This window comes from Pleurodeles waltl, chromosome 5 (assembly GCF_031143425.1).
Source record: "Pleurodeles waltl isolate 20211129_DDA chromosome 5, aPleWal1.hap1.20221129, whole genome shotgun sequence".
In the NCBI taxonomy this organism is placed as follows: Eukaryota; Metazoa; Chordata; class Amphibia; order Caudata; family Salamandridae; genus Pleurodeles; species Pleurodeles waltl.
In genome coordinates this window covers 1340071202-1340089765 of record NC_090444.1, presented here as the reverse complement: position 1 = coordinate 1340089765, position 18564 = coordinate 1340071202, and positions in this window count along the sequence as shown.

Genomic DNA, 18564 nt, shown 5'->3' with positions numbered 1-18564 from the left:
TCCATTGGTATTGCTGTGGGTGTTCTCACGCAACATCCATGGAACCCGAAGGAATCTGATACATTCCCAGATTTACTAGCCTCGGAATGTGTCAGATTCCTACGCCGCCTCAGGGATGGCGGAAGAATGACGCAACGAGGAGAAGTATCTTTATTTCTCCCCGTTTTTTCCTCTTTCTATGAGTGCTGCAGAATGGGAAGAGGAAAACATCTATTGTGATTGTCTTTGTGCAGGACGTTGTCCCTTCCTGCACAAAAACAAGTATCCCTGCAACACAGGCATCCTTGCACAATGGTGTATGGGTGCCTACATTGGCGCTAGGCAGCAATTTGTGTACCAGCGCAGGGGGAGAGGACAGAAATGCACCATATCTTGTAGATATGGTGCATTTCTACTCTTTCCAAACGCAGGATGGCGCAGCAAGGTACTTGCTGTGCCGCCCTGCGCCATGGGTGCTCGAAAATCAGGCCGTGCTACTGCCTTTGGAATATGGAACCTATTTCAGTTTAGACCTCAGAAAAGCCCGAGTAAATCTAAAAATATGTTTCTCTACGGACTCTCTGTGCAGATGCTCGCATAAGAGTTCGCTGCATAATCTGTACCTCCTGGCCTATGCCCTTTTATGTTTCACTCCTGATTCCTATGTCCTCAGCCGCCTAAGCCGAAATGGTTACATTAATAATTTAACATCACAACTAGCATCAACATTCCAATGATAACATCATCGAATTCCAAATCTGTCTAGCACTGAACTAATCTGTAAAACAGCACTCACACAGACATCTGTCATGCAAATAATTTCACAGAAACATAGCTGAGACTGCAACTCCCACCCAACCAACAAACTAATGCTGAAATAAACATTGCCTAGAGTAAACAACATTGAGACACTGACTAGTGCACCAGCATTACTCCTGCTGTGACAGTTAGTCCTCTACAAGCCTGAGGATTGCTTTCCTCATGAAGCTTACATGGGACAAATGTACAATTCAGAACAGCAAGCCAAACAAATTCATAGCACCATGGGTAGGTACCCGAAGTGTCGATACTTTGGGCAGTATTAAATCCTGTTTTTTACTTTTTTTTAAATGTGTGTACTAGTAAAATACTATTTTGAAAAAAAAGTTAATACTATTACCAAATAAAGTTATGGTCTTAAACTGAACCCCCTTCCCCTTCCAAGGAGCTCAATGGGCGCTGGCTTTTCATACGTTGCAGGGGCATAACTTGCATTTTAATGTTAGTATGTGGTTAATATCTTTTTTGAAGCTCTTGCAAGGGCTATCGAATGATATAGTAATCATAATAATGTCTTATTATACTGACGAAATAATAATGATAAGCATCATCGTCTTCATTATCATATCAATAATAGTAATTTTCTATTACACTCAGATTGCCATCTCTGTATCTCTGTGTTGCCCCGAATCAGGCCCACTGCATTTATCTTTCATTTCCTGGCCGCAGATTCCTCTTCTCCTAATACAAACTGCATACAAAAGTCTCTTCCGGAGAGCCTAGCTAGAAACAAGCTAGGCAGTGGGAGTGTGTATGTTACAAGAAAACAACAACATATAATAGTTTACCCTTACAAAATATATTGGTGGAGGTTAGAAAATCTCGCTGATCCTAAACCTATTCTGTCTTTGATAAACCACCAGTTCCACATGTGCAATCAAAACTAAATGCACACTGCTCAGACTGTTTAGGAAGAAACACATTGTTGGACCTGGCCCTTTTTGCAGTTTCATGCCCAAACTATTTGCCTCCCTCCTATTTTTTCTGACCGGTTTTTGTTGGTTTCAGGATTCTGGGCACTTTACCACTGCTGGCCAGTGCTAAAGGGCATATGCTCTCTGTATAAATTGTATTGGTAATCAGCTTTTCCATTATTGGCATATTTTATTTACTAGTAAGTCCCTAGTACAGTGCACTAGAGGTGCCCAGGGCCTGCAAATCAAATTCTACTAGTGGGCCTGCAGCACTGATTGTGCCACCCACATGAGTAGCCCTGTAAACATGTCCCAGACCTGCCACTGCAGTGTCTGTGTGTGCAGTCTTGCACTGCCAATTCGACCTGGGCAAGTTCACCCACTTGCCAAGCCCAAACATTCCCTTCTTATAAATGTAAGGCACCCCTAAGGTAGGCCCTAGGTAGCCCAATGGGCAGGGTGCAGTGTATGTTAAAGGTGGGTCATGTGCTGATGTGTTTTACATGGCATGTCCTAACAGTGAACTGCCAAATTTGTTTTTCTCTGTAACTTTTAAGGACAGTTTCCCTTTGGGAGCAGATGGAGATGTGGAGTTTTGTGTCTCTGAACTCACAATTTAAACATACATCTTTTAGTGAATGTGTTTTTTAGATTATTAGTATGAAAATGCCACTTTTAGAAAGTAGGCATTTTCTTACTTGCACCATTCTGTGACTCTGCCTGTTTGTGGATTCCCTGTCTAGGTCAGACTGACAGTTCGGCTGTTTGTGAATCTCCTCTAGACAGTGACACAAAGGGAGCTGGGGTGTAGCTTGCATATCTTGAGAAGCCACCTGAGCTAGAGTGGAGGGAGGAGTGGTCACTTACACCTGAATGGGCTGTGCCTGCCCTCATACAATGCAGTATCGAACCTCCTGGCGTGTGTCTGGGACCAGGCCTGGAAAAGGCAGGATTTTGTGAACAACAGAGACTTTCCTTTGAAGTTTTCCTACGTCAATGGCAGTTGCTGCTTCTGCCTGTGAAAGGGGGACAAAGACTGGACTTTGTTGTGCATTCCTGCTTGAGAAAAATCTCCAAGGGCTTGGTCTGAGCTTTCCTCCTATTTTGAAGTCTCAGGGCCATCAAAGACGTTCTCAGCCAGCACCTGAACTCTCTGCTGAGACTCCTGCCCTGCTAAGTGGTGCCCCATCCAGTCCCTGGGCCCTTGAAAGGTGAAGTTGGCAGAAATAAGGACGGAAATCCACGCCCAGAACACCGTGTGGGGACATTTTCGACTCACCACCTGAAACACGGCTGAAAAACGACTTGCCACATGTTTCGCGGCTGAAATCGACACTCCACCTGTATCGCGGCTGGAGAGACGATGTAACACCCACTTGCGGCTGCTGATAACGATGCAACCCTGATAGAGCGTTTCCAGCCTAATAATTTACCTGTAGTTGGACGCTCTTAAGGTCGATGAATCTTTTGACCAAGTGGGACTCTCCTTACCCGGGAGTAATCAATCAAATCAACAATCAATAATCAATAACGGACATAGGCAATACCTTGATCAACATAACACTTCACAATTAATCCAGAATACATTTAGACGAAACCATGACCTTTCGGTCATGAATAACCACACCAGTTTATGCAAAGTTAATGAATTTATTTCCCTATATTAACAAAGCTAGCACAATGTAGATATGTCTCAACACCAAATGATATATGTAAATGAACATTAATAGCTGTCCATAACGGCGAAACAGATGCAATCTATGCAGCATTTGAATAACAATGCCTTCTATGATGGCAACGCAAACCACTAAGACTACAATCTGTAATGGGCTAATTGCATACATTTAGTCAGCATAACAAGGTCTCAAATTGCATCGTGCATCAAATGAATCCTCATCTAACCTCAAATTAGCATCAGCATGTGGGACTTCATGCAAAAAACAATTTAGCAACATCAATTTGGAAAACTCCTAACTAAGGCGCTTATCCAAAATCAGCAGTTGGTTACCTAAAAAGAAAACACAATGCAATTGTACAATTTTCCTTTCATATTTACCAAATTCAATCAGCATTCAAGGAAGTCTTCGTCTCACAGGTACCGGTTTCGATCAGCATGGGTACCAGTTCCGATCAGCATGGGACGGGGCAAAGGGGCAAGGTGGACGGGGCAATTGCCTCACGGCGGCAAGATAAAACTAATACTTCATGCAAAGGGACAAATCAAAGTTAAAGTCTCTAGGGCGAAAATTACTTAAAAGTCTCTTTCTCTCAATTAGAGAAAGCATCAAAGTCTCTCAAAATGGTGTCGAAGCGAGATGGGCCATAATATCTGCAACGTCTCAATGGTTGCAATAGGTAATGGCTGCAAAAGCTGCAAAATGGCTGCTTTCTTCCTTGTGCACCTGGTTTAAATAGACAACAGTTCAAATCCAGTAGGGTCTTCCATTGGAGGGTTCATAGGTTAGCTTCAAATTGTCCAATCAAAAACGACAGTTCTCAAGCTTCTACCTAGGCATACATTATCCTTGAAGTTGGGAACGTAAGTTGCAACATATTTTACCAATTAACTCACTTTCAGAGCGTCCATTGTCTGCACCTGCAGATTGACCTTGGAGTGAAGAAAAAAAGATGCCAAGCTGGCACGAAACCTTAAGATAAGCATGTGAACGATCCCACTGGAAAAGTACAGCTTCAAGCAAGAATACACGTTTATTAGCACATTGGAAAAATACGAGCATCTAAACCGTGAGACAAGGCAGCTAGGCCAAAGCCTCCACTAAAGTTATGCTAAGCTAAAACATTTCAAACAAGCAAATCATAGCACACGTTTACGATTATGTCGGATTAGTGCAATTCTAATACATCACGTTATATAAAGCACGCTTATAAATGTTGGCAAACTACTCTGAGGGCACATTTTGTCCCCGTACAATCTTTATAAGTTCGGTTAAAGTCACACTTGATTATTGCAGCACTACGTTTATGCACTAATAAATGTAAAACCTTCATTTCTGCGTCATCAATCCCTCCTCTGATGACTACTTGTCATCACACAAACCAATCACACAAATTTTATTCCATTAAAATTCTGTCAGTTCTCTTTGCCTTTTAGTTCCCCTTGTCCTTGCTTTGTATTCTTCTGCCATTCTTTTCATCATTTTCTCTTCCTTCCTTCTTTTAATTCTTTCCATGATCATTAATATTCCTCTTTTTATTCCCCAAATTCCAAATATGCAAATTATGACTATTAGAATTCCCTGTATTATTTTTAGCAAGATTCCATTCCAAATGCCACCAAGCCAACTTCCCACTGACGCAATTCCCTTTCCAACCTTCTCCCACACTCCTGGTTCTTTCAGTTCCTTCAAATCTGCACTCTCTTTTGTTAGATTAGCAAGCATTGTTTTAATCTTCACACTATTATCTGGAATATACGTACAACAGTGTCGTGCACCAAGCATTTTGCAAACGCCGCCATCCTTTGCTAAAAGAATGTCTAAGGCAAGCCTGTTTTGAAGAGTCATAGCTCTTTCCGCTGCAAGTTCAGCATCTATCAGGATTATAGCACCTGAAAACTTTGTCAACATGTTATCCACTATAGTAGACAACTTTCTTATTTTGATGGAATGCAACACAACTCCCAATGAAGGAATCATGGCTCCAAATATATCTCCTACCACAGCAGCTGCAGTCTCTCTTTTCTGGATACGATGAGATCCAGACGTCTTTGGAATCACCGATAGGTCATCCAGTTGATAAACCTTTGGGAACACTATACCCAAATAACATCTCCCCCACCATCCTTTTGGAAGACGATAATAGGCATTATGCCCACAAATGTAATATACACCTGGTATGACAGGGTCAAGTCCGTTCAGCATGAATGTCCATTTGGCCTTAAAGATAAACGTATGTTTACATTCACTCGCTCCCACAAAAATGTTGTCATAATAAGATTCACCTCGATATATACAAAACTTCCCTACATGCCAAGCATCTAAAGCTATTCTCCCTTGTGTCTTTATTGCAGCAAAAGCATAATTATCTACTAAAGTCCTTTTATGTAACTCCTTTTCTAATTTCGCATTCATTTGTGCCCTTCTATCATCTGTGCGATCTAAAAAGCTTATTTCTACTGCAGAGAGGGAGCAGGTAAGATTCTCCCTATGAGCGTGAGCTGTTTCAAAAGGTTGCATTGGCTCGAAAAATTCCCTCATAATTTTTGCATCCCAATCCTCAGCAATCTGGCTAAGCTGCGTGATTATAGGAACATATGCAAAGGTAACATCATAATTTGAGTAAAAATACTGTATGTTGGTTTGACCATAAAATCTAGAAGTTACTATACTACATGTGATCCCATATGTAAGAGGCATGTGATGATAAGTCACCCCTTCCGTTACCGATGTCGGTATCTGTGTACACACATAACAATCTTTCGCATCCATAGTCTCAACATATTCTGTTAGCAAGCGATAGAAAACATTATACGAAAGCTCCTTTTTATCATGCAAGTGTCTCTGATCTAATTCTAATCTTTTCAGTGCAGTTAGTTCAGTGACAGTAACAGGAGCAAAAGTAGAAGCATCAATTTTCTCATTCTCACTCTTACCATGCATTGCAAGCACCATTATCATTATTATTAGTATACATGCAATTACCAAGCCTATACACACATATTTACAATATTTCTTTCTACTGTTTTGCGTCATGATCTGTATAGAATCAGAGAGCTAGAAGCACCTGTAAAAGAAACTATTTAGCAATTCAGTTACAAAGCTGAACGAGCGCAATGTTCACACAGTTTTCTTCAGGAGCCAAGTCACTTATCGGTTAGCAGCATTTGTCTCAATTCGGCAATAACTCAGTCTCAATTCGGCAATAACTCAGTCTCAATTCGGCAATAACTCAGTTTTTTTTCTCAAAATTCAATAACTCACTCTCTTTTTTTTTTTTTTTTTTTTTGCAAAGTTGGTAATGTTGTCTCAAATCGTGTTTAAGAGTCAATCAGGTTTTCAAAAGTCTTATCAGGTTAGCAAATGTCTCATCCGGTTTAGCAATGTCTCCGCTGGTTGTATCACGTTAGATTATAGCAAGCAATGTCATTTATCAGCTTTTCAATCAACAGTGTCCATAAAACTTTTCTTTTCTATTGGTATCTCTTCTTCTTCGTTCTCGAGGCTAAGAGATACAAATTCGTCAGTCCAATCGTCATGGACTACATACGCCCATTCAGGACCGGAATATCTCCTGTTCGGTATCCTTTTCCTTTTCAATTTTGCATCTCTCTTTGACTCTGCCTCACTGGTACTTTCCTCTTTGGTCAAGTCTTTTCCTTCACTTGAGGTTGGTACCACGACAGACACTTCTTTTCTTTTCTCTTTCACTTTTGGCCCTTCGTCATTCAACTTTTCTCTAGTTCCTAGTTTTACTGGCGATCTACTTTGTCTTTTCTTTGCACCGTGGCCATTTGATGGACCTGCGATCTCTTCTGAAGAAGTTTGAACAATTTCGTTCTGTTCTACCTTGTCCCCTTGTTCTGGAGAGACAATCACGTTTTGCTTTTCTTTTTCTGTACCGTCTGCTTCTGGGAAGGCCCTCCTCTGATCAGGCTCTCCTGCCTTTTCACCTTTTTCGAGCCCTTTGTCACCGTTGCTCTCTTCAGGCTCTGGGTCACTTTCAGCTGCTTCAGGCTTTTTGTCACCTTCAGCCGCTTCAGGTTCTTTGTTACCTTCAGCTGCTTCAGGTTCTTTGTCACCTTCAGCTGTTTCAGGCTCTTTGTCACCCTCAGCTGCTACGTCGCTGTCTGAGGTTTCTCCTTGGTCTTCCCCAAGTGAGTCTGTTGCTTCGTCCTCAGAGAATATTTCTCTCTCCTCTATTTCTGCCTGTTCGCTTCTAGTTCTGTTTTGCTCTATCTCAGCGCTCGGCACTTTGTTATCAGGTACTGGCAGTTTCAACGCTTCAACTTCCTCATCGGTGGAACACAACACTTTCTTTGTGTGACTGGCGTGAATCCAGTTGGGAACCCCCGCACACTTCACAGCGGTAGTTGTTGTCAGGATCACTTGGAAAGGGCCTTTCCAACGGGGTTCCAGACACGACTTCCTCACGTGCTTCTTTATCACGACCCAGTCACCTGCTTTCAGTGTGTGTCCTGGACCTTGGATCGGTGGCAAGGTGGTCGCTTCCACCTGGTGAGAGAAAGAGCGAACCACGTCAGCCAGACCTTTGCAGTAGTCTAACACCATATCATCTGTAATATTCAAAAGCGCGTTTGCGGGAACTGCAGGAAGTCTCATGGCCCTGCCCATGAGTATTTAGTGCGGGGACAGTCCAGTCTTTCTGTCAGGGGTGTTCCTCATTGACATTAACACCAAAGGCAATGCGTCAGGCCATTTCAAATTTGTCGATGCACATATTTTCGCCATTCTTGATTTCAGTGTACCATTCATTTGCTCCACCAGTCCTGATGCTTCTGGGCGATAGCTACAATGCAGTTTTTGCTCAATATTCAGTGCTTCGCAAAGTAACTTTATCACCTCGTTATTGAAGTGACTTCCCCTATCTGATTCTAAAGAGATCGGGAATCCGAAACGTGGTATCAACTCCCTCAACAATAGTTTTGCAACTGTAAGGCTGTCATTTCTACGTGTGGGGTATGCTTCAATCCAGTGACTAAAAATGCACACAATCACCAACACATACTTCAGACCTCCATGCACAGGCATCTCAATAAAGTCCATCTGCATCCTGCTGAACGGGCCACTGGCCCTGCCAATGTGGCTCGCGTTCACAACTGTTCCCTTTCCTGGGTTCATCTGCTGGCAAATGACACAACGATGGCAAACTGCTTCTGCAGCTTGACGAAATCTGGGGTTAAACCAATCAGTTTTGAACAATCTTATCATGGCATCTCTCCCTAGGTGAGCCTGCCCATGATAGAACCGTGCTAGCTGCGATAAAAGACAATTTGGTAAAACATATTTTCCCTCATTTGAAACCCATAACTCATCTGGTCTCTGTGTACATTGTGATTTAATCCAGGAAGCCTTTTCATCTTCCCTGACACTATTCTGCAAAGCTTTTAGTTCATCCATTGTATCCACGACCTTTAAAGCAAATGCTTCAGCTTGTTCAAGCTCTGGCTCACTTATCGAATTCCATTCATCTCTGAGCAGTATACAGTTCAAGGCACAAAATCTTGCGACTTGATCCGCATATGCGTTTCCCAGAGAAACATGGTCCTGTCCTTTTGTATGAGCACTACACTTTACCACTGCAATTTCGGCTGGCATTTGGATGGCGTGTAACAATTCCCTTATTCTCTCCCCGTTTTTCATTGGGGACCCTGAAGAAGTCAGGAAACCTCTCTGTGACCATAGTTGCCCAAAGTCGTGCACAATTCCAAACCCGTACTGACTATCAGTATAAATGGTAACCTTCATCAATGTGGACAGTTGACATGCTCTGGTAAGGGCTACAAGCTCTGCTACTTGCGCAGAATAGACTCCTTGAAGCCAGGACGCTTCCAAGACACCTGTTACAGTACATACAGCATATCCTGCTTTCAATATTCCCATTGCGTCTCTTAAACATGACCCATCAACAAAAATAATTTGGTCATTTTCATCAAGCTTAGTATCCTTAATGTCAGGTCGGGGTTTTGTGCAAAATTCAGTCACCTGAAGGCAGTCATGCTCGACGTCTTCAGCGTTCTCAATTTCAGCATTTTCACCGGGAAGCAAGGTTGCTGGATTCAACGTAGTGCACCTTTTCAGCTGCACATTCGGTGAGCCCAGAATTATGGTTTCATACCTTGTGAGTCTTGCTCCAGTCATGTGTTGTGTTCGGGAGCGGGTCAAAAGTATCTCAACCGAGTGAGGGACCATAACTGTTAATGGATGTCCCATCACTATTCCTTCACTCTGAGTGAGGCTGATACCAACTGCTGCTACGGCGCGCAAACACCCTGGAAGTGCTGCTGCGACCGGATCCAAAGTAGCTGAAAAATATGCTACTGGTCTGTTTACGCCGCCATGGGCTTGGGTCAAGACAGACAAAGAACATGCATCACGTTCATGACAAAACAATGTGAAAGGCTTTGTGTAATCAGGCATACCTAAAGCTGGAGCCCTGCACATGCATTCTTTCAACTCAATAAAAGCATCCATCTCATCTCCTTTGAGCTCAATTTCATCCAATGCATCCTTCTGGGTCAGTTTCAGTAAAGGCTTTGCTAGAGTCGAGAAGTTGGGAATCCACTGGCGACAGTAGCTCACCATCCCCAAGAACTTCCTCACCTCCCTCCTTGTCTTTGGTGGACTCATTTGAAGTACACTTGTTATTCTTTCCTTCATTATTCTCCGTGACCCTTTCTCTATCTGGTGACCCAAGTATTTCACTTTCTTCTGACAGAACTGTAACTTCGAAGGAGACACCTTGTGTCCATTCCTTCCCAAGTGGTTCAGTAGGGCAATAGTATCGGCTGTGCAGCCACTTTCTGTCTTCGCTGCAATCAGTAAGTCATCAATGTACTGTACTAGGACCGACTCAAATGGCAATTCTAACGCTTCCAAGTCTTTCTTTAGAATCTGATTGAAAATTGATGGTGACTCAGAAAGCCCTTGAGGAATTCGACACCAACTGTAGACTCTGTCTAAGAATTTGAAACAAAAGAGAAATTGGCTGTCCTCATGAAGAGGCACCGAAAAGAATGCTTGTGACAAGTCGATGACTGAGAACCACTCGGCATCGCAAGGGACTTGAAACATTATCACAGCTGGATTCGGTACTACAGGGCAGCATTTGACTATGATGTCATTTATTTTCCTTAAGTCCTGCACAATTCGGACCTTTCCACTTGGCTTTATTAGTCCCATGATTGGTGAATTACATGGACTGCTCAACACTTCTTTCAGTACTCCCTGTTTTACGAACTCGTCAATTAGTTGGGCGACTTTCATGAGGGTATCTTGTGCCATGTGGTATTGTGGGGTCTGGGGAAAGGTTACATTGGGTTTTACTGTCACTTTCACTGGTTCCACTCCTTTCACCAATCCCACCTCCTTTCCTGTCATATCCCACACTTCTTTTCCGACTGTTTCCCGTAACTCAGCTGGAATATCCTCTTCAGTTAACATTGGAAGAAGGGTAATCAGAGGATAATTTTCATCGACAACTTCCATCTCGTCCCCTTCTACACTGTCATCATCTTCCCCATCACTGCTCGTCTGAATTCTTATTCCATCGTACGAACACATAATCGAACATCCCAATTTGCACAATAGGTCTCTCCCTAACAGTGCTATCGGGCTTGAGTCACATACCACAAAATTATGTAACCCTTGGTAGTTACCAATGCTGATTGGTACTGGATCTGTGATTGGGTTTGTCAGGTACCTGTTTGCTACTCCCACCACTTGAACTGTTCTCCCTGAGAGGGGCAAATTTGGTACTTCAATGCTCCTAACAGTTGAACGTGTGGCCCCTGTGTCCACCAAGAATGAAACACGATGACCCATAACTTTTCCCTCTACATATGGACCCTTTTGATCAACTTCCAAGGATGCTGCAAGCACACAATTTCCCTCCTCATCTGAACTTTCACTCTCCCATACATTGTTTATTCCACTCTCACTGTGTAATGGGAACTGTTGTACTGTGCCGTTTGTACTCATCACCTGACTCGAGACCTGTGGAGGAACCATCACTTGCTGCTGATTCATTGGTGCCAAAGGTATTTGCATTTGCTGATTAGGTACCATGGGAAACTGCTGTTGCATCGGCTGCATTTGCGTCATCTGCATACGGGGCATTTGCACCTGCTGCAGCTGCATAGGCTGTAATCCTTGCAGCTGATTTATGGTCTGAAAATGTGGGTTTGGACCTCTCATTTTTGGTCCCCTCATTGTCTGGAATGCATTGACATCATTGCTTTGCTGACCAACACCTGCACCTTCCTGCACCACCATCGGGCACTCGCGTTTCCAATGTCCGACTATTCTGCACACGTGACACGGCATCACCCTTTTCATTGCCTGCATACCATTCGAAGTCACAACAGTATTCAAATCCGGACCATTATTCACAAAACCTCCTCTGCCTCTGCCTCTCGCCTGTGGCTGGAACACCATATTTCCCTGCGGCTGCGGCTGCAGTTGCGGTACCTGCTGTTGGAACCCTTGCAACCCTTGCAAACCTGTCTGAGCTGCTTTAAGCTGCATCATCATCACCTTCTCTTTCAACCTTTTCTGTTTCACTTCAATTTCGTCGCTACAGTATTTCGCATAAGTCAACACTTCATCAATAGGTTTCGACTGCCAACAAATCAAATGCGTCTTTATCATCTGACTTATCTCTGGTCTCAGCCCTTCCACAAATCTGAACACAAAATGAAGCATGTCCTTCGCCTCTATTGTTTCCGTGCCACTGTAGTTCTTGAACGCCTTCAACAACCTCTCATAGTAACCATGAATCGACTCTTTAGCCTCTTGGGCAGTTCGATCAATCTTCTGCCAATCCACATTTTTCGCGGCAACCTTCGTCTTCAAATGCTCAATCACCTTGTGGTACAAGCTCATCACCATAGGTGATGGTGCACCCGTATCCCTGTCTCTCTCTGGTTCACTTGTCGGCCAACCTACAGCCCTTTTGCATTCCTCCCACAAATCCGCCGGAACCACAATCTCAAAGAGGGTGTTCAGGTCTTCCCAAAGACATTTTGCAAGCTTCACAAACCTATCAGTCTGTTGATACCATTCAATCGGTTTCTCCCTCAGTTTGGGAAAATCATCCGTAAAAGACTGAATGTCGCTTCTGTGCCATGGTACATGTATTAATTTTCCCCCTGCTGTCTCCCTCATTGGTAACATGGTTACTGCATCACTACTCTGTGGTCTTTTCTCCTTGTGCTCTGGGACACTGTCTTTCTTCTTTTCCTTTTTCTTTGCCCACCTACTTTCCCATTTGTCTAAGCACCTCCACACTTGTGCACTCTGCAATAATTCTCTAAGGTGCGTTTTCATGCCTGCTGACCTCATGTGTTCAAAGTCTGTGGTCCCAAAATCCAATCTATAGCTCCTGCTCAAGTGCTTTGTCTTGTCTATCTCAACCCCATTTTTGTCAGCTATTTCTTGCAACCTTTTATGTACCTTATTCACTTCTCTCGTAATCCTGGGACATAGATACCTCAGCTCTTCTTCTGTGTAGGACTCTAGCCTATTCACACCCATAGTCCCTTCCACCAACTCATCTGCTTCCATGCTCAACCTTACCCTATTCAGGTAGTCTTCTCCCTTCCCACTTGTTGAGCTTTGCGTGGAATTCAGACTGTTGAACCACTGTGTTAGCTGTTGCGCGTTCAACCCCATCAGTGTAGCATTCACATCGACTGCCATTGATGGTTGCGGCAACTTTTCAGTGTTCGATGTTAGAGGTATTATCAGTGGGGGACTCGACCTCACCACTGTTGACTGAGCACATATGGGACTAAACTCCATCAAGGACCCAGATCCAGTTGGCTGAGCCGCTATCGGAGTTACCTCGGGAGTGTTTTCTATACACCTCCTCTCCGTCCCATACTGCAGCATTGATCTTTGACCGCTCATACCTAAGTTAGGCTGGGTATACAAAGGTACTGGTGGACCTACAGTAATGGGTAGGGTTATCGCATCTGGGTTCTGTCCATTCCCCAGGTTCTGAGGCATGTTCATTCCCACACCATGGGTCATCAGTGCCGGCATGCCCATCTGACTCCCCGTCATCTGAGCATGTGCTGTTCCCCCCTGCATCTGCTTTTGAGGCATCAAAAACTGAGTTGATTCAGCTTGTGCCAATGTTGTGTTGCAACCATTCTGTACTCCCATTACGGTTGGATCTAGAATCATTCCTGCACTGTTGTCACTGCTGTAGTACCTTGGGACCTGCGGCTGATAATTTTCTGCTGGTTTCAATATAGGTACATCTGGATATATTCTCCTAACCTGCGGTATCTGCGGGGTGAACAATAAACTCGGGTCCTTAGATCCCGATGGCATTTCTGAATTCGGAGTTTCATTATTCTGTAGCGGTGCCGGAGGGGCAGAACTGGTACTTGGACCTTGTCCACTCTCCGCATAAGGCGGTGGACGGTCGTTCAGCAATTGCATTATGAACTCCTCATCATCCGACTCATCTTCTCTATCTTTGGAACACCTCCTGTTTGTCTTACGGGTAGCTTTCTTGCCTGTCTCCTCTTCTTCCTTAGCAATTGCGGAAAACAATTTTATCCCCTGCAGTACATCTGACCTCCACACCTTCTGTGCATTGTCCCACCTAGCGTCCGCTAGTGTCTTTTCTACCTTTCTCATCCTGGTCTCGAACTTCTTTTGCTGTTGCTGTCTAGCCATTAGTTCCCAAATTGCTAGAGCCTCAAACTGTGCTGGTCTTGGAGGTACCTTCATGTCGTACATCGCAAACCTCAGATTCTCTAGGATCCTTATATTGAATGTCCCATGAATCGGGAACGCTACGCTCCCATGTTTCTCTGTCAGCTTGTGCCATTGCTTTAGCCAAAGACACGGAGCTACCCCCTTTTCCTCCATTACAATGTAAGCTGGTGTACCTTCGGGTGGCGTCTCCTCTCCTACGCTGGCTTTAATGTAAGACTCCCCCTTCATCGCACTCTTTAATGCTTTAAAAAATTTCATTTTCTCGTCTTTTATTTCACAAAGTTTGTAATCAATAGGTGACTTTATTCCCGGAATACTCTTCGCCTGCCTTTCCCCTTCCAATCGAGCCTCACGGACTGCGTCCAATCCGTGCGCGACCCTTCTCTACAACCAACCTATCCCAGCGCGGCTCCTAGTGACGTCACTCACACACACTGCGGCTGACAAAGCCTCGCGGCTAGTCCTCCTTCACTCAGCTCCTCTCGTAACAACTTCTGGCATGTATCGCGAGCTACCAAAAATATAAAACAGATCTGTCGGTTTACTACAGGAGGGGTAACACAATCGCTTCAGGACCTTAGGGATTTTTCACTAGCCTCGGCAGTTATTCCATCTGTCTCGGTCCCCACTTTCGCAAGCAAATCTGACCCGCAGACTCTGCTCTCAACTTGTCAGTGATCTATTCTAGTGCACTTAGAATTTGTCAAAGCCCGAAGTCGAAGTTTCTTTCACTCCCTTAACACACGTACCGACTCGTTGACTACGCCCGATCAACCTATTAAACCGACCAGACCACAACATATAACAAGTGTCTCATATACTTTTCAACATACTCCAGAGTCTCTTGACCTCGCAGGGCCCGTCTCAACAACAACAACCACGTGGACCTTTTTCTGCACAAAGCGCCACACGCACATGAAGTTCGACGACTTCCCTACTCTCACACTCGGAGTCGCACCTCCGCCATTTCTATGAAGTTCGACGACTTCCCTACTTCTACACTCGGAGTCGCACCTCCGCTATTCTCTAAAATCCTCGCAACCTTTTCACACAATCTGCGGCAATAAGCTGTGCAAGCGCAAAATCCTAACTTCTCTCATACCATCACTAGTACCACCAACGCCGATTCCACACCTCCATTCTCTCCATTCGCAAGCTCCGAGATCCCGGGAAAGTCGCGGGGGACTTAGCCCATCATCATTCTCTCAATCTGTTTTACCCAAGAAAAATCCAATTCAACTTTTCAAGTGGGGTCTCAAAAGAGCGCAACCGTTAATTCAACACCATGTATGTCTCGAGTGGGGTCCCAAAAAGACGAAACCATCCTCTGCTACCATCTACTGATAGAGCGTTTCCAGCCTAATAATTTACCTGTAGTTGGACGCTCTTAAGGTCGATGAATCTTTTGACCAAGTGGGACTCTCCTTACCCGGGAGTAATCAATCAAATCAACAATCGATAATCAATAACGGACATAGGCAATACCTTGATCAACATAACACTTCACAATTAATCCAGAATACATTTCGACGAAACCATGACCTTTCGGTCATGAATAACCACACCAGTTTATGCAAAGTTAATGAATTTATTTCCCTATATTAACAAAGCTAGCACAATGTAGATATGTCTCAACACCAAATGATATATGTAAATGAACATTAATAGCTGTCCATAACGGCGAAACAGATGCAATCTATGCAGCATTTGAATAACAATGCCTTCTATGATGGCAACGCAAACCACTAAGACTACAATCTGTAATGGGCTAATTGCATACATTTAGTCAGCATAACAAGGTATCAAATTGCATCGTGCATCAAATGAATCCTCATCTAACCTCAAATTAGCATCAGCATGTGGGACTTCATGCAAAAAACAATTTAGCAACATCAATTTGGAAAACTCCTAACTAAGGCGCTTATCCAAAATCAGCAGTTGGTTACCTAAAAAGAAAACACAATGCAATTGTACAATTTTCCTTTCATATTTACCAAATTCAATCAGCATTCAAGAAAGTCTTCGTCTCACAGGTACCGGTTTCGATCAGCATGGGTACCAGTTCCGATCAGCATGGGACGGGGCAAAGGGGCAAGGTGGACGGGGCAATTGCCTCACGGCGGCAAGATAAAACTAATACTTCATGCAAAGGGACAAATCAAAGTTAAAGTCTCTAGGGCGAAAATTACTTAAAAGTCTCTTTCTCTCAATTAGAGAAAGCATCAAAGTCTCTCAAAATGGTGTCGAAGCGAGATGGGCCATAATATCTGCAACGTCTCAATGGTTGCAATAGGTAATGGCTGCAAAAGCTGCAAAATGGCTGCTTTCTTCCTTGTGCACCTGGTTTAAATAGACAACAGTTCAAATCCAGTAGGGTCTTCTATTGGAGGGTTCATAGGTTAGCTTCAAATTGTCCAATCAAAAACGACAGTTCTCAAGCTTCTACCTAGGCATACATTATCCTTGAAGTTGGGAACGTAAGTTGCAACATATTTTACCAATTAACTCACTTTCAGAGCGTCCATTGTCTGCACCTGCAGATTGACCTTGGAGTGAAGAAAAAAAGATGCCAGGCTGGCACGAAACCTTAAGATAAGCATGTGAACGATCCCACTGGAAAAGTACAGCTTCAAGCAAGAATACACGTTTATTAGCACATTGGAAAAATACGAGCATCTAAACCGTGAGACAAGGCAGCTAGGCCAAAGCCTCCACTAAAGTTATGCTAAGCTAAAACATTTCAAACAAGCAAATCATAGCACACATTTACGATTATGTCGGATTAGTGCAATTCTAATACATCACGTTATATAAAGCACGCTTATAAATGTTGGCAAACTACTCTGAGGGCACATTTTGTCCCCGTACAATCTTTATAAGTTCGGTTAAAGTCACACTTGATTATTGCAGCACTACGTTTATGCACTAATAAATGTAAAACCTTCATTTCTGCGTCATCAACCCCCACGCAGCACGGTTTTGCAATACTGTGCGACCGGATTTCTCATGTATCGTCGCTGGGCGTCTGTAGGAAGCTGGCTCTGTATATAATATATAAAAATGAGATATAGTGTGCACAGAGTCCAGGTGTTCCCCAGAGGCTTGACAGAGTCAAAAATAGATAATACTATGCTCTGTTTGGGGTAGTGTGGTCGAGCAGTTAGGCTTATCAGAGGGTAGTATTAAACATTTGTTGTACACACACAAGCAATAGAAGAAACTCACACTCAATGACTTAGCTGCAGACCAATAGGTTTTAATATAGAAAAATATATTTTGTTAATTTATTTCTAGAACCACAACATTCAGTTTGCAGGTAAGTACATAAAATGAGAGGTACTTTGCATAGATATAGTCAGGACCTTGAATGGAATCAACAAGGTATACAGTTTTCTTTAAAATGACAAAAGGCTATTTAAAAAGTGGACACTGCAATTTTCAACAGTTCCTGGGAGAAGAAAATATTGTACAGTTTTTCAGCTACGTAGTTGACTTACAGTTCCTATCTCTGGGTTTTAGGTAGTCTGTCGTTGGGGGTTCAAGTTAACCCCACACACCCTCCACCAGCAACATGGGGACGGTCCGGTGCAGAGGTAAAAAAAGCACCAAACTGACGTGGGCTACTATGGAGACGGGTGGTATTTGGAATCCGGTCAGCCATTAGGTAAATACCTGTGACTCAGAGGGCAGACCATTTTTAAAATGACAAAAGGCTATTTTAAAAGTGGACACTGCAATTTTCAACAGTTCCTGGGGGAAGAAAAGATTGTACAGTTTTACAGGTAAGTAGTCCACTTACAGTTCCTATCTCTGGGTTTTAGGTAGTCTGTCGTTGGCGGTTCAACTTAACCCCACACACCCACCACCAGTAACACAGGACGGTCAGGTGCAGAGGTCAAAAAGGCACCAAATTAATATGGGCTCCTATGGAGATGGGTGGTATTTGGAATCCAGTCAGCCATCAGTTAAGTACCGGTGACTCAGAGGGCAGACCAGGGGTGTTCAAGAGAGGACTGGAGGGGCCCCAAGTAGGTACCAATCACACACCCTCAGAGGCACTAGGACGTCCAGATGCAGGGTGCAAACATGGCATCAGGTTTTCAATGCAACTCTATGAGGGGACCCCAGGGGTCACTCTGAGGCTGCAGACGAGGTCCAGGGGGTTTCTCGGCAAACCACCGGCTGAGCAGGGAAGACGGCCGCCTGCTGGTTGATGCTGCACTGGGGGTCAGGTTCTGAAAGGCCTGTGGGCTGCGGGTGCAGTGTGTCCTCTAGGTGTCGGATATCTTCATCCAGAGCTCTCGGTCAGGGGCGTTCTCTGGATTCCCTCTTCAGGCGTCATCCTGGAGGTTTGGAGGGGTCATCCCAGGGTGGGCTCTTGCTCCCATTTGCCTGGGGACCCTGTCTTGCAGGGTGGACCACCT